Genomic DNA, 12,184 nt, shown 5'->3' on the forward strand with positions numbered 1-12,184 from the left:
TATAAAAAAATTTTTCTTGTGGTGAGAACCCTTAGGACTTACTTTCTTAACAACTTTGATATATGACATACAGCAGTGTTAATTATATTTATCATGTTGTACATTATATCCCTAGTAATAATTTATCTTATAACTGGGAGTTTGTACCTTCTGACTGTCTTCATCTAATTCCCCATCTCCCACTCCCTGCCTCTGGTAACCACAAATCTGATCTCTTTTTCTATGAGTTAGTTAGTTTGCTTGTTTTTGATGTATAATTGACCAACAACACTATGTTAGTTCCTGTTACACAACAGAGTAATTCGATATTTCTATACATTTCAAAATGATTACCATGATAAGTATAGTTACGATATGTCACCACAGAGATATGACAAAGTTGCTGACTATATTCCCCACAGTGTACATTTCATACCCTTGACTCATTTGTTTTGCAACTGGAAGTTTATACCTATTAATCTCCCTCACCTATTTCTTTCCTCCCTTTCCTCCCCCCAACCCCAAACCTCCTGTTTATTCTCTGTAACTATAACACAGTTTCTGTTTTCTTTTTTCATTTTTTTCACTTAAATTATAATGATATTTTATTTTAAATAGTCACAACATCTGACACTTCAAAAAAAGATACCACTAATAAATAACAAAAGTAGAAATATCAAAGTTAACAACAGACATAATGTTTAGCTGAGAATCACTTCAACAGAGTAAGGCTCTTAAGATATCAGACAAACCAATATTTGTTTGGAATAAGGTGTGCAACTTTCTTACCGTATAGGCTTACAGACAAGGCCCTGGTTCCATGTGGTCAAGGTTACAGTCATAAAACCTAAAATTTTAGCACAATTGTGCTTCAGACTAAATTTTCAATAGTTGTGCTCATCTACACAGGATGTTATGGACTGCCCCCTGCAAAAAATTACAACTTGAAAGACTTCTTTCAAGTATTACCAGTATCCAATATGTATACATTCTTAACATTTCTGAAAATACAGCAAAATTAATAGGTGCTGGTATTCACATCTCACATCTCAGGTTTTATGACTGACAAGTCTTAATGCTCCTAGACTTTGGGGTGTACAAGGTAGCACTATTTTAAATTTGTTTAGGTAGAATGTGGGGAAAATCAGGATCAAATGGACATTCATTTCTTGACTGTAGCGCCATTAGCCCTCAGTTAACTCTTTATAGGGAATGGTTAAGCCATCAAAAACTAAACCGATAGTTTTTATATTAAAATGCTTCTCCATACTAGTAACACTTTGAAGTCACTAAAAACTAAGTATTTACCTTGCAGAGGAAACACACAGAAATGAACTGACAAACAGAAAAAAACAAATTATGAAAAATGCTAATCACCTAAATGGATCCATGTCCACCCTTTGTGTCTACTTCATACATTCTACCCACCCACCCCACTCCAAAAAAGGTTCAGGTTATTACGTCCCAAAGTAATCTATTCTTGAATTACTTTTAGAGAGACAAACTGCTCTGTAGTGTATAAGCTACTTAGATCTACACATTCTAGGATGATGCACTTCCATTGTCCTAGCTCTCAAATTTGGAAATCTGCTCAGGTTCAGTCTCCTTTTAAAACCTTTCCAAATAAACATAATTAGAATTTGGGATCCCTAGATTCAAAGACAGTACAGGTTATATGACACCTCCTTTTTTTTGGATTAAATAAAAGCCACAGGATTCTGTGTGGCTAAACACTAAATCTGAATTATTCGTGTCTGGCATTGAGTAAACATATTTTTAAGTTCATTCTGCTGGACTTCATTAACTACTTCAGGTTCTGCAGGGCTCTTCTGAACCTTTGCCACTGCAAAGTTTATCCCCTGGGTTAATCCAGCTTGGGTAATATTAGCAACCTGGACCATGCAACTTCGAATCTTTGCAAAGGGAGAGACTGCTCTGCTGCTACAGCTCTCTGAAGGAGGAGTTACGTGAAGCTTTCTCTCAAGTTCAAGTGTGCCAGATTCGGAGCCGGGGGTCTTTTGAGATACAACTGAATGCCCTGGTTCAACTGACAAAAGATGTGGGGCTGCTGCAGAAAAAGACACATCTAATTGAGATGGTCGAGAAGGTATCTGTTCCGTTGATTCAAAGTGAGTTTCTTCTTTAGAAACTTGATTGGTCATTTGATTTCCTTCCTCACTAGCCAGCTGAGAAACAGACCTGGTTTCTGACAGCTGGGTCATTTTGTTTTGTGCATCTTGAACAAATCTGTGGCAATAAATATCCACGGGCTAGGCAAAGCCAGTCAATGTGTGCATGTTGGCAGCAGAAGGACTTTTCTTCAAAGAAGACGCATAGCCTTTTCCAAGCCCACTTTCATGAGCAAGAGTAACCTCTGAAGGAACATAAATGCTAATATCAGTGCTGCTAATAGACTGGGATGGACTGCCTAATCGAGGTATTGAAGCAATTGTACCACAGCTAGGAAGAACATAGTCTACTGGCCCTACATTCTCTAAAGAGTTTGCTAGCTGCCTGTCTTCATCAGACTTGGAATTTGTAAGGAATTCATCAGAGTGGTATGAGTCATTATCTGAAGACATTTCCCTGTCTGACTCTGCCTGGGCTTCATTATCCATCACACTAGTGTTTTCCATGGTTTCAAGACTACTATCTGATTTCCAAAGATTTACTTTTAAGTTTGGTTTTAGAAAGTTAACTTTCATTTCAGGTTTTGTAAAGTTTCCTAGCTTTCATAGAATGCCAATATTTACATTGGATTTAGTCTGTTTCACTTTTTGATTTAGAGATGACAATTTGCTCATTAAAAAATTTTCCCCTGGGCCAAAGAGCCTTGGTTTTGAGATCTGATGCCAATGATGTCTTCATGAGGTTTACTGCTCTTCCTCTCAAGCTTTCTCTCTATTATAGGTATATCTAATCCCGTGGCTTCCTTGGTGATCTGCAGCATCTCTGCAATGCACTGAAGGGTATCTTTGCCATCCTCTTCTGGATTGCGCATTACAGCTCTCAGGGTGTGGAAATAGCCACTTGCTTCTTTATATCTGTAGTGCAGTCGCATGCAGCAGAACTCTGCCTTACCAGAAAGAGTGGGTTCAGGACCTATTTCAATTTTTTCCAGGTCTTCTAGACTTAGTCGTTGATACTGGTTTACTTTGTCAACGTCATCATCATAATAGGCCACGTAGTAGGCAGAGTTGGAAAGCAGCAACAGTACATCCACATGTCTGTGAGCAGCACCAATGAGGGTGCACTCTTAAAACTGTCACTTGAGCCAAGCCAGAAAAATTACATCACGACATGTATTTTAATATGAAATAAATTCTAAACCTACTAATTAGTGTTATTTTATCTTAGCTTCTATTCTTTTTTTTTTTTTTTTTTTTTTTTTTTGGTTGTGTTGGGTCTTCATTTCTGTGCGAGGGCTTTCTCCAGTTGCGGCGAGCGGGGGCCACTCTTCATCGCGGTGCGCGGGCCTCTCACTGTCGCGGCCTCTCCTGCTGCGGAGCACAGGCTCCAGACGCGCAGGCTCAGTAGTTGTGGCTCACGGGCTTAGTTGCTCCGCGGCATGTGGGATCTTCCCAGACCAGGGTTCGAACCCGTGTCCCCTGCATTGGCAGGCAGATTCTCAACCACTGCGCCACCAGGGAAGCCCTTAGCTTCTATTCTGACACTAATATTTACATTAGTCAGACATGATCTCAGTCAAAAGCATTATGTCCAGAACGAAAAGCACTTGGCACCTTAACAGGCAGTGGAGAAAAATGTCATCCCTCCCCGCGCCCGCATTTTTACCGAAGTGTAAGCTGCAGTAAATACTTAATTTCCCTCCCCTTTTAAACAGAAAAAAACAAAAAACCCACACTTTTTCTTTAACACGGACAAGAAAACCCCTTTCAATGCTTGTCGGTCCCCCACGCCTGCAGCTTGGAAGCAAGGGCTGCGCTGCTCATTTTTCTCTTCCCACCAATCAGGCATCCTCTCCTTCCACACGATGAACACGAACCCCGCCAGCACCACATGCAGGCCCACCACCGCGACAATGGTCGCGCAAAAGCCACCGTCATCAGGGGACATTAACAGAAGGCTTTGGAAAAGCAGTAATTTTCAGGAAAAATACAACGCCACGGGAACTTTAACCAGAAGTCCTGCAAAAAGGAGAAAAATCTTGAAAAGTCGTCGCCAGGCGGCGGCCTTCGGGCTTGGGCTCAGCAGTGTTGCCGGCTGCATCGCCCGGGGCGGTCGCCTGCCGCCGGGCGGTCGGAGGAGGCCGGTGGGAGCGCGGCACCTCGTCAGTCCGTCGGTCCGTCCACGAGTGGAAGCTCAGTCAGAGCTGCCTGCACCAGAGCTAACACCTGCAGCGACTGCCTATTTTGTTTTTTAAGATTCCACATATGAGTGAAATTATACAGTATTTGCCTTTCTCTGTCTGACATTCTCTATCTGATTTTGGTATCAGGGTGATGCTGACCTCGTGGATTGAGTTCAGAAGGGTGCCTTCTTCTGCAAGTTTTTGGAATAGTTTGAGAAGGATGGGTGTTAACTTTTCTCTAAATGTTTGGTAGAATTCACCTGTGAAGCCATCTGGTTTTGGCATTTGTTTGTTGGGAGTTTTTTTTTGTTACTGATTCAATTTCATTACTGGTCTGTTCGTATTTTCTGTTTCTTCCTGGTTCAATATTGGGAGATTGTACATTTCTTCTAGGTTTTTCATTTTATTGCTGTGTAGTTGTTTGTAGTAAACTCTTATGATCCACTATGTTTCTGTAGTGTCAGTTGTAACTTCTCCTTTTTCATTTCTGATTTTATTGATTTAGGCCCTCTCTCTTTTCTTCTGGATGAGTCTGGCTAAAGATTTGTCAATTTTGTTTATCTCTTCAAGAACTAGATCTTTGTTTCTTTGACCTTTTCTATTGTTTTTTTAGTCTCTATTTCATTTATTTCTGCTCTGTTCTTTATGATTTCTTTCCATCTAATAACTGGGTTTTGTTTATTCTCCTTCTTTTAGTTCCTTTAGATGTAAGGTTAGGTTGTTTACTTGAGACTTTTCCTGTTTCCTAACGTAGGTTTGCATGGCTATAAACTTCCCTTTTAGAACTGCTTTTTCATTTGTCTCCAGGTATTTTTTTTTAATTAATTTAATTTAATTTATTTATTTTTGGCTGCATTGGGTCCTCATGGCTGCACGCAGGCTTTCTCTAGTTGCGGCGAGCGGGGGCTACTCTTTGTTGCAGTGTGCGTGCTTCTCATTGCGGTGGCTTCTCTGGTTGTGGAGCACGGGCTCTAGGCACGTGGGCTTCAGTAGTTGTGGCACACAGGCACCTTAGTTGTGGCTTGTGGGCTCTAGAGCGCAGGGTCAACAGTTGTGGCACACAGGCTTAGTTGCTCCACGGCATGTGGGATCTTCCTGGACCAGGGCTCAAACCCGTGTCCCCTGCAATGGCAGGAGGATTCTTAACCACGGCACCAGCAAGGAAGTCCCTCCAGGTATTGTTTGATTTCCTCTTTGATTTCATCAGTGATCCATTAGTTGTTTAGCAGCATATTATTTAGCCTCCACATGTTTGTATTTTTTGCAGGTTTTTTTTTTTCTTATAGTTGATTTCTAGTCTCACAGCATTGTGGTTGGAAAAGGTGCTTGATATTTCCGTTTTCTTATATTTACTGTGATTTGTTTTGTGGCCTGGCATGTGATCTATCCTGGAGCATGTTCCATGTGCACTTGAAAAGCAGCAGTAGGTGCTGCTGCTTTTGGATGGAATGTTCTATATACATCTATTAAGTTCATCTTGCCAACACATGTGTCCTCATGGTAGAATGACTCCCCCAAATGGCTGCAGTCAGTGTCTGTCCCCATGTGATCTCCCATTGCCTCCTTCCTCTCCAGGAGGCTCTCCAAGATCAGCAGGGAGGTCTGGACCCAGGCTCCTTTCAAATTACTGCTTCTGCCTTGGGTCCCAAAGCATGTGAGATTTTGTGTGTGTGCCCTTTAAGAGTGGAGTCTCTATTTCCCAAAAGGGTCTCCCAAAAGTAAACCCTGCTGGCCTTCAAAGCTGAACATTCTGAGGTCTTGTCTTCCTGGTGCAGGAGCCCTGGGCTGAGAAGCCCAATGTAGGGCTCAGATCCCTCACTCTTTGGAGAAAAACTCTGCAATTGTAATTATTCTCCTGTTTGTGAATCGCCCACTGGTGGGTACAGGTATTAATTATACCACATCTGTGCCCTTCCTACCTGTCTCACTGTGGTTCCTTCTTTACATTTTTAGTTGTAGAAGATTTTTTCTGCTAGTCTGCTGGTCCTTCTCATCAATAGTTGCTCTGTAGATAATCTAGTTGTAATTTTGGTGTGCCTACCGGAGGAGGTGAGCTCAGGAGCTACCTACTCTGACACCTTGGCCACTCCCTGATAGCTGATTTCTTTTTTAGCACTGAATAATATGCTATTGTCTAGATGTATCACAGTTTATCCATTCATCTACTGAACGACATCTTGCTTGATTCCAAGATTTGGCAATTATGAATAAAGCTGCTATAAACATCCATGTGCAGATTTTTGTGTGGCCATAAATCTTTACTTCATTTGGGTAAATACCAAGGAGCACAATCAGATCATTTAGTAAGAATATGTCTTGTAAGAATGTGCCAATATTCTTACAAAGTGGCTGTATCATTTTGCATTCTCACCAGCAATGAATGAGTTCCTGTTGCTCCACATTCTCACCACCATTTGGTGTTGTCAGTGTCCTGGATTTTGGCCATCCCAGTAGGTCTGTAGTGATATCTCATTTTTATTTGCACTTCCCTGATGACATATGATATGGAGCATCTTTTCATATGCTTATTTGCCATCTGTATATCTTCTTTGGTGAAGACTGTATATTTTTTATGTTAATTTTATATCCTGCTACTTTGTTAAATTCTCTTACTGCTTTAAGTGGGTTTTTTTTTTTATTTCCATTTATTCTTTTAGTTTTCCATAAGATGCTGGCTCTTGGTGTATATATTTAAACTTAAGAGTAGAAGACTTTACAATTCCATGTGTGAAGGTGCTAAGGAAGGGAGGCTCAGCAATTGTGCACTGCATTGTAGGGTAATCTCACAGGAACCTTTCTTTGGGGACTCTAGATTCGGTATCATTAGGTCTTTTCTTTGGGGATTCAAATTTTTAAGAAATGGCTTTTAAAATCTACTGCCTAGAGGGTAAATCTTGGTTGCCAACATTCTTTAAGCTAGGTTAGAGGAGTCTGGGAATGTGAACTTTTATTATACAAACTTCACTGTACATTAAGCTTTGCTAAATCCCTCTCTTTTTAGTATAGGACCCTGGCTTAACAATGTCTAGTTTCTTTTGAGTAGAGATCCTATTTAATCCTCCTCACATAATAATCCTCTAGTCAGGAGCAGATCCCAGTTTTGCAGGGTCTGAAACTCATGAAATTTGGGGGCTTTGAGACAGAGAATTAAAAATAACTTAGTTTAAAAAATTAAAACCAACCAAAAAATGACCATTTGAACACATTTCTTGGGCTCCTCCCAGGGCCTTGGAAGGGACCCATGCCAGTGCTAGGCTCTGAACCTAAAGATTACTTAATTTCATGGTAAATCTAAACTAGCCTCCAATCTTCCTTGAGGTGGGGGGAGAGGAAATTGCTTAGTAGTATAGAATTAGGGGGGATTTGATTTAAATTGCAAACAAACTTTGAAGCGAAAAGACTTTCACTCCAAGTCCTAGAGGTACCTGCTACTATCAATTTCTAAGCCTTTTTAGGGGGAGTTGTATTGTAAAGGACTGCTTCTTTGCTTTCCGCATTCCTGTTTTCAGCTTTCTTGTGTTTGCCAAATTAGTTTTTGTTTCTCTATCAGCTTTCCAATGTCCAAAATGTTGATGCTGTTGGGTCCTTTACATTCTTGCTGTTCTTGTTAGTTTATGCTGTTTGAAAAAAACCAAAAAAGCCTTCCTTGTCATTTTACTGAGTTTCAGAAAGGGGCAGAAGTTAAGGTGTGCTATACCTGCCATTCTTAACCCAAAATCAGAATGTGCCATATCACACTCCAAAATTGCCCCCCAAAATGGCTGGAGGACTTTACACTCCTAGCAGCACAGCATGAAAATATCTACTTACCTTACCCTTGCCAACACTCCATATTCTCCACATTTCTCAATCTGGTTAAACTATCTCCTTGCTTAAATTTGCATTTCCCTGATTACTAGTGAGGTTCAGGATAATTTTATGTTTATTGGCCTTTTGTGTTTCCTCTTCTATGACTAACCTGTTTATATAATTTACCCATTTTTCTAATAGGTAGTGAAGGGTATCAGAACATGCCACCCTAAAATATATCACTTTGGCATACTGATTAAGCTGAAGGCAATTGAGAAAAAGCAAATACAGGAAAGGCTCTCTGACTTCCCCCTTACTACTCAAAGCAGGGCATAAAACTTCCCTTGAGAAAGATGCCCTCCCTGTACCAGGACGAGGAGAACATTCTTATCACTGGAGATGGGGATCCAACATCAATATTAACCTGTATAAAAAATCCATTAAAATAACCCTGGGACTTCCCTGGTGGCGCAGTGGATAAGAATCCACCTGCCAATGCAGGGGACACGGGTTTGATCCCTGGTCCAGGAAAATCCCACATGCTGAGGAGCAACTAAGCCCATGCGCCACAACTACTGAGCCTGCACTCTAGAGCCCGCGAGCCACAACTACTGAGCCCACATGCCACAACTACTGAAGCCCACACACCTAGAGCCTCTGCTCTGCAACAAGAGAAGCCACCGCAAGGAGAAGCCCTAGCACTGCAACGAAGAGTAGCCCCTGCTCGCCACAACTAGAGAAAGCCCACGAGCAGCAAAGACCCGGCACAGCCAAAAATTAAAAAAAAAAAAATTTGTATTTCATTAGTTTCCACAATTTATCAACCCTAGCTCAAGCCCCTTTTTCCTGTCTCATCATTCTCCAGTTTGTCATTCTTTGCTAAAATGGTATACATGCGCTCAAGCCTATCCATTCCTTTGGGTTTATATTTCATATATATTAACCTCTGTGTACGTGTAAAAATATTAACATCAAATAAAATTTGTATGCTTTGCTCCTGTTAATCTCTTTTGTAAATTTAATTCTCAGGCCCAGCCTCAGAATCTAAGACGGTAAAGGAAAGGTCTTTCCTCCCATACATTAGTTTACCTTTTTCTTGTTGATTTGTAGGCATTCTTTGTATTTGTTTTAAAATTTTTTTCTGTTACACAAGTTAGGAATATTTTTAAATTTCTCTCCCTCTTTAACTTTCATTATGACATCTGAGTTCTAAGACATATTAAATTTTGATATAGTTTTGCTTTTTGTTTCTATACAGAAAAGATCTTCCCTATCCTAATGTCTTAAACATGATTAAAATTTTCTTTCAATACACATGATTCTGCTTTTTTACATTTAAATGTTTAATCCATTTGGAATTTATTTTTATAATGGCAGGGGCCTTTTTTCCCACATCAACAATTAAAATATATATTAAATAGTCCCTCTTTTATCCATTTATTTGAAATGCTATATTTATTAACTACTTAAGGCTTATACAGGTATTATTCAGTTTCTGGGTTCTCTGTTCCTTTTTTTTTTTTTTTTATAAATTTATTTATTTATGGCTGTGTTGGGTCTTCGTTGCTGTGCACAGGCTTTCTCTAGCTGTGGTGATTGGGGGCTACTCTTCGCTGCAGTGCGTGGGCTTCTCATTGCGGTGGCTTCTCTTGCTGTGAAGCACAGGCTCTAGGCACATAGACTTCAGTAGTTGTGGCACACAGGCTCAGTAGTTGTGGCTCGTGGGCTCTGGAACGCAGGCTCAGTAATTGTGGCTCACGGGCTTAGTTGCTTCATGGCATGTGGGATCTTCCTGGACCAGGGCTCAAACCCATGTCCCCTGCATTGGCAGGCGGATTCTTAACCACTGCGCCACCAGGGAAGTCCCTGGGTTCTCTATTCTTGCCTAGGGATTTACATCTTATTTATTACAAGCTTTTCAAAACTGCACTTCATATAGAAAATAACCTTGCAAGACATTAAATGGAAATTTGCTAACATTATAAAAAATACCAGCTACAGATTGAAATAAAATGTCCACTTTAATAGTTATCACATAAATGTTTACTTACACTTATCAGAAAATTATAAGAGGACAATTTGTGCATGTCACATTCATATTACTATCCATATAAGAACAACTACACACAATCATTTATTCAACTATATCAGGATAACACACAAAGTTTTGTTTGTTTTAGACTTCTCAGTTAAAAGGAAACACCAAATAAGGAAACTGAATTTCCAAAAATTAAGTTATTAACAAAATGAATAATAAAAATTATTTCTAAATGTCTTAGGTTTTGACAACTTTGAATTATACTTACATAATATTACTTCCCCAAACCATAAATTACAACAAGGGTCACTGTCAGGGTGAAAATATATATTTTTAAAGCTTCTTTAAAATATGCTATTATGCTTTAACATCACTTGATTTATTCTTGGCACATGTGGCATCTTAAAAAGTAAAAATACACTTTGCCAGTTTTATGTTATTGTGCAGGTATAAGAGAAAGAGCACAGCTTGGGAGACAGACAGACTTGTGTTCAGTTACCAGCTTTGTCCAAAGTTGTGTTGTTAGGCTGGTCAATTACTTCTTGGCACTGGGGCCAGGATTAAATTAAATAATGCCTATTTTAAAATGCATAGCATGGGCACTAAATGAATGATACATCCTTTCCCTAATTTACCCACATTGAAGCAATAGCAAAATATCACAGTCTTATGTTTTGGTACAATTTGAAAAACTAGGAAAAAAATTGGGAAATTTAAAAATAAAATCAATGTGCTTTGAAAAAATCACACTTTGAAGAAATAAGGAAAGCCTTCATCAGTTTAAATATTTTTCAATAAAACTTAGTGCCTACTATAACATGATTTTTTTAAAAAGTCCTAAAATATGATAAAATGGTCAATGGTTAAGGACTTTTGGTTTTCTCTTGTGCTATTGATATAAAAATAATGGCTATATTTAAGGCTCATTAAGTGATATAGTTTGTAGTTGCCCTGAACCAAATCTATGTTCTTGATGCTGCACTATCAATTAAAACAGACCTACTGCCTTGAATGACTGTCATAGAGAAATTCCCATGATATTCTTCATTTCAACAACCATGGCTTCCTTGCTGATTTTAAGTAAGGGTTAATTTTGTGGCATGTGGCAGTACAGCTTGTCTGTCTTAAGGATGATTCTTATATACACAATCACAGACCCATCTTTCTTATGCTAAATGCTTGGTGTTTAGAAGATCTAAGACACCGGAAAATTGAATTGACACAAGGAATAGCCTACTCTAGACAGCAATACTTCCATCCCTATTCTTAGAACTGAGGATGCAGAAACAACCCCATTCTTGTTTTCTACCCTCACCACCCAACAAATCATCCTTCCAAATCTGACTCAAAAACTCCTCCTCCAGGAACCTTTCCCTAACCAAACTTCACACCCCTCCATTTATGTCCCTGACACTCATGTGTAATTTGTATTAACTTCAACCTGCATATACTATTATTCAAGTTTTGTTTGTCTTCTACTTCCAGCTAGGATATAGTCTCCGACTTTTTAAGCTTCCACAGTGTTTAGCACAATGTATGCATGTATGTATGTAACTGTGTGTTTGCATGTGGGGGGTGTGTGTGTGTGGAATGAATAAAAGACTAAAGAACCTGAGTGGGGTGTAGGGTAGGAAAAGTTTCATATTTTTTCAGAAATCAAAATTGCTGGACCTTCCTAATACTAAAAAATCTGATTTCCAAAGCTATCTGAGTTTGGTTTTGGCTATGTCAATAATAAAAAGGCAGTGAAAAAACTGTTTAAAAAACCCTCATGAAATATTCCAAAAGGCTTTTCAATAAATTATTAAGAGTATCAAACTAAAATATTTGACTAAATAGTGGGATAATCTTTCCTATATCTTTATAAATGTAGACTTCTTTTCATTCAAGACAAAGAATACTGAACAGGAATAGGTGTTGTGAATCAGGATAAAAAAGGCAATTCACTCTAAGTCAATATCTAATGCACATTTTGCAATTAATTTGAAAAGCCTTCTGTGGCAAATATGTATGTTATGTTAAGTAAAAGAATGGTTTATATTAGGATGTTGTTTGGTACTATAAAA

The 12,184-nt window shown here is 39.1% G+C and overlaps 1 pseudogene; it reads right to left on the bottom strand.

Annotated features, from left to right (window-relative positions):
* Positions 1-1,712: 1,712 nt before the first annotated feature.
* LOC133090538 (phosphatidylinositide phosphatase SAC2-like) lies at positions 1,713-3,957 on the bottom strand (annotated as a pseudogene).
* Positions 3,958-12,184: the final 8,227 nt, after the last annotated feature.

The sequence above is a fragment of the Eubalaena glacialis genome, chromosome 4 (genome assembly GCF_028564815.1).
Source record: "Eubalaena glacialis isolate mEubGla1 chromosome 4, mEubGla1.1.hap2.+ XY, whole genome shotgun sequence".
NCBI lineage: Eukaryota > Metazoa > Chordata > Mammalia > Artiodactyla > Balaenidae > Eubalaena > Eubalaena glacialis.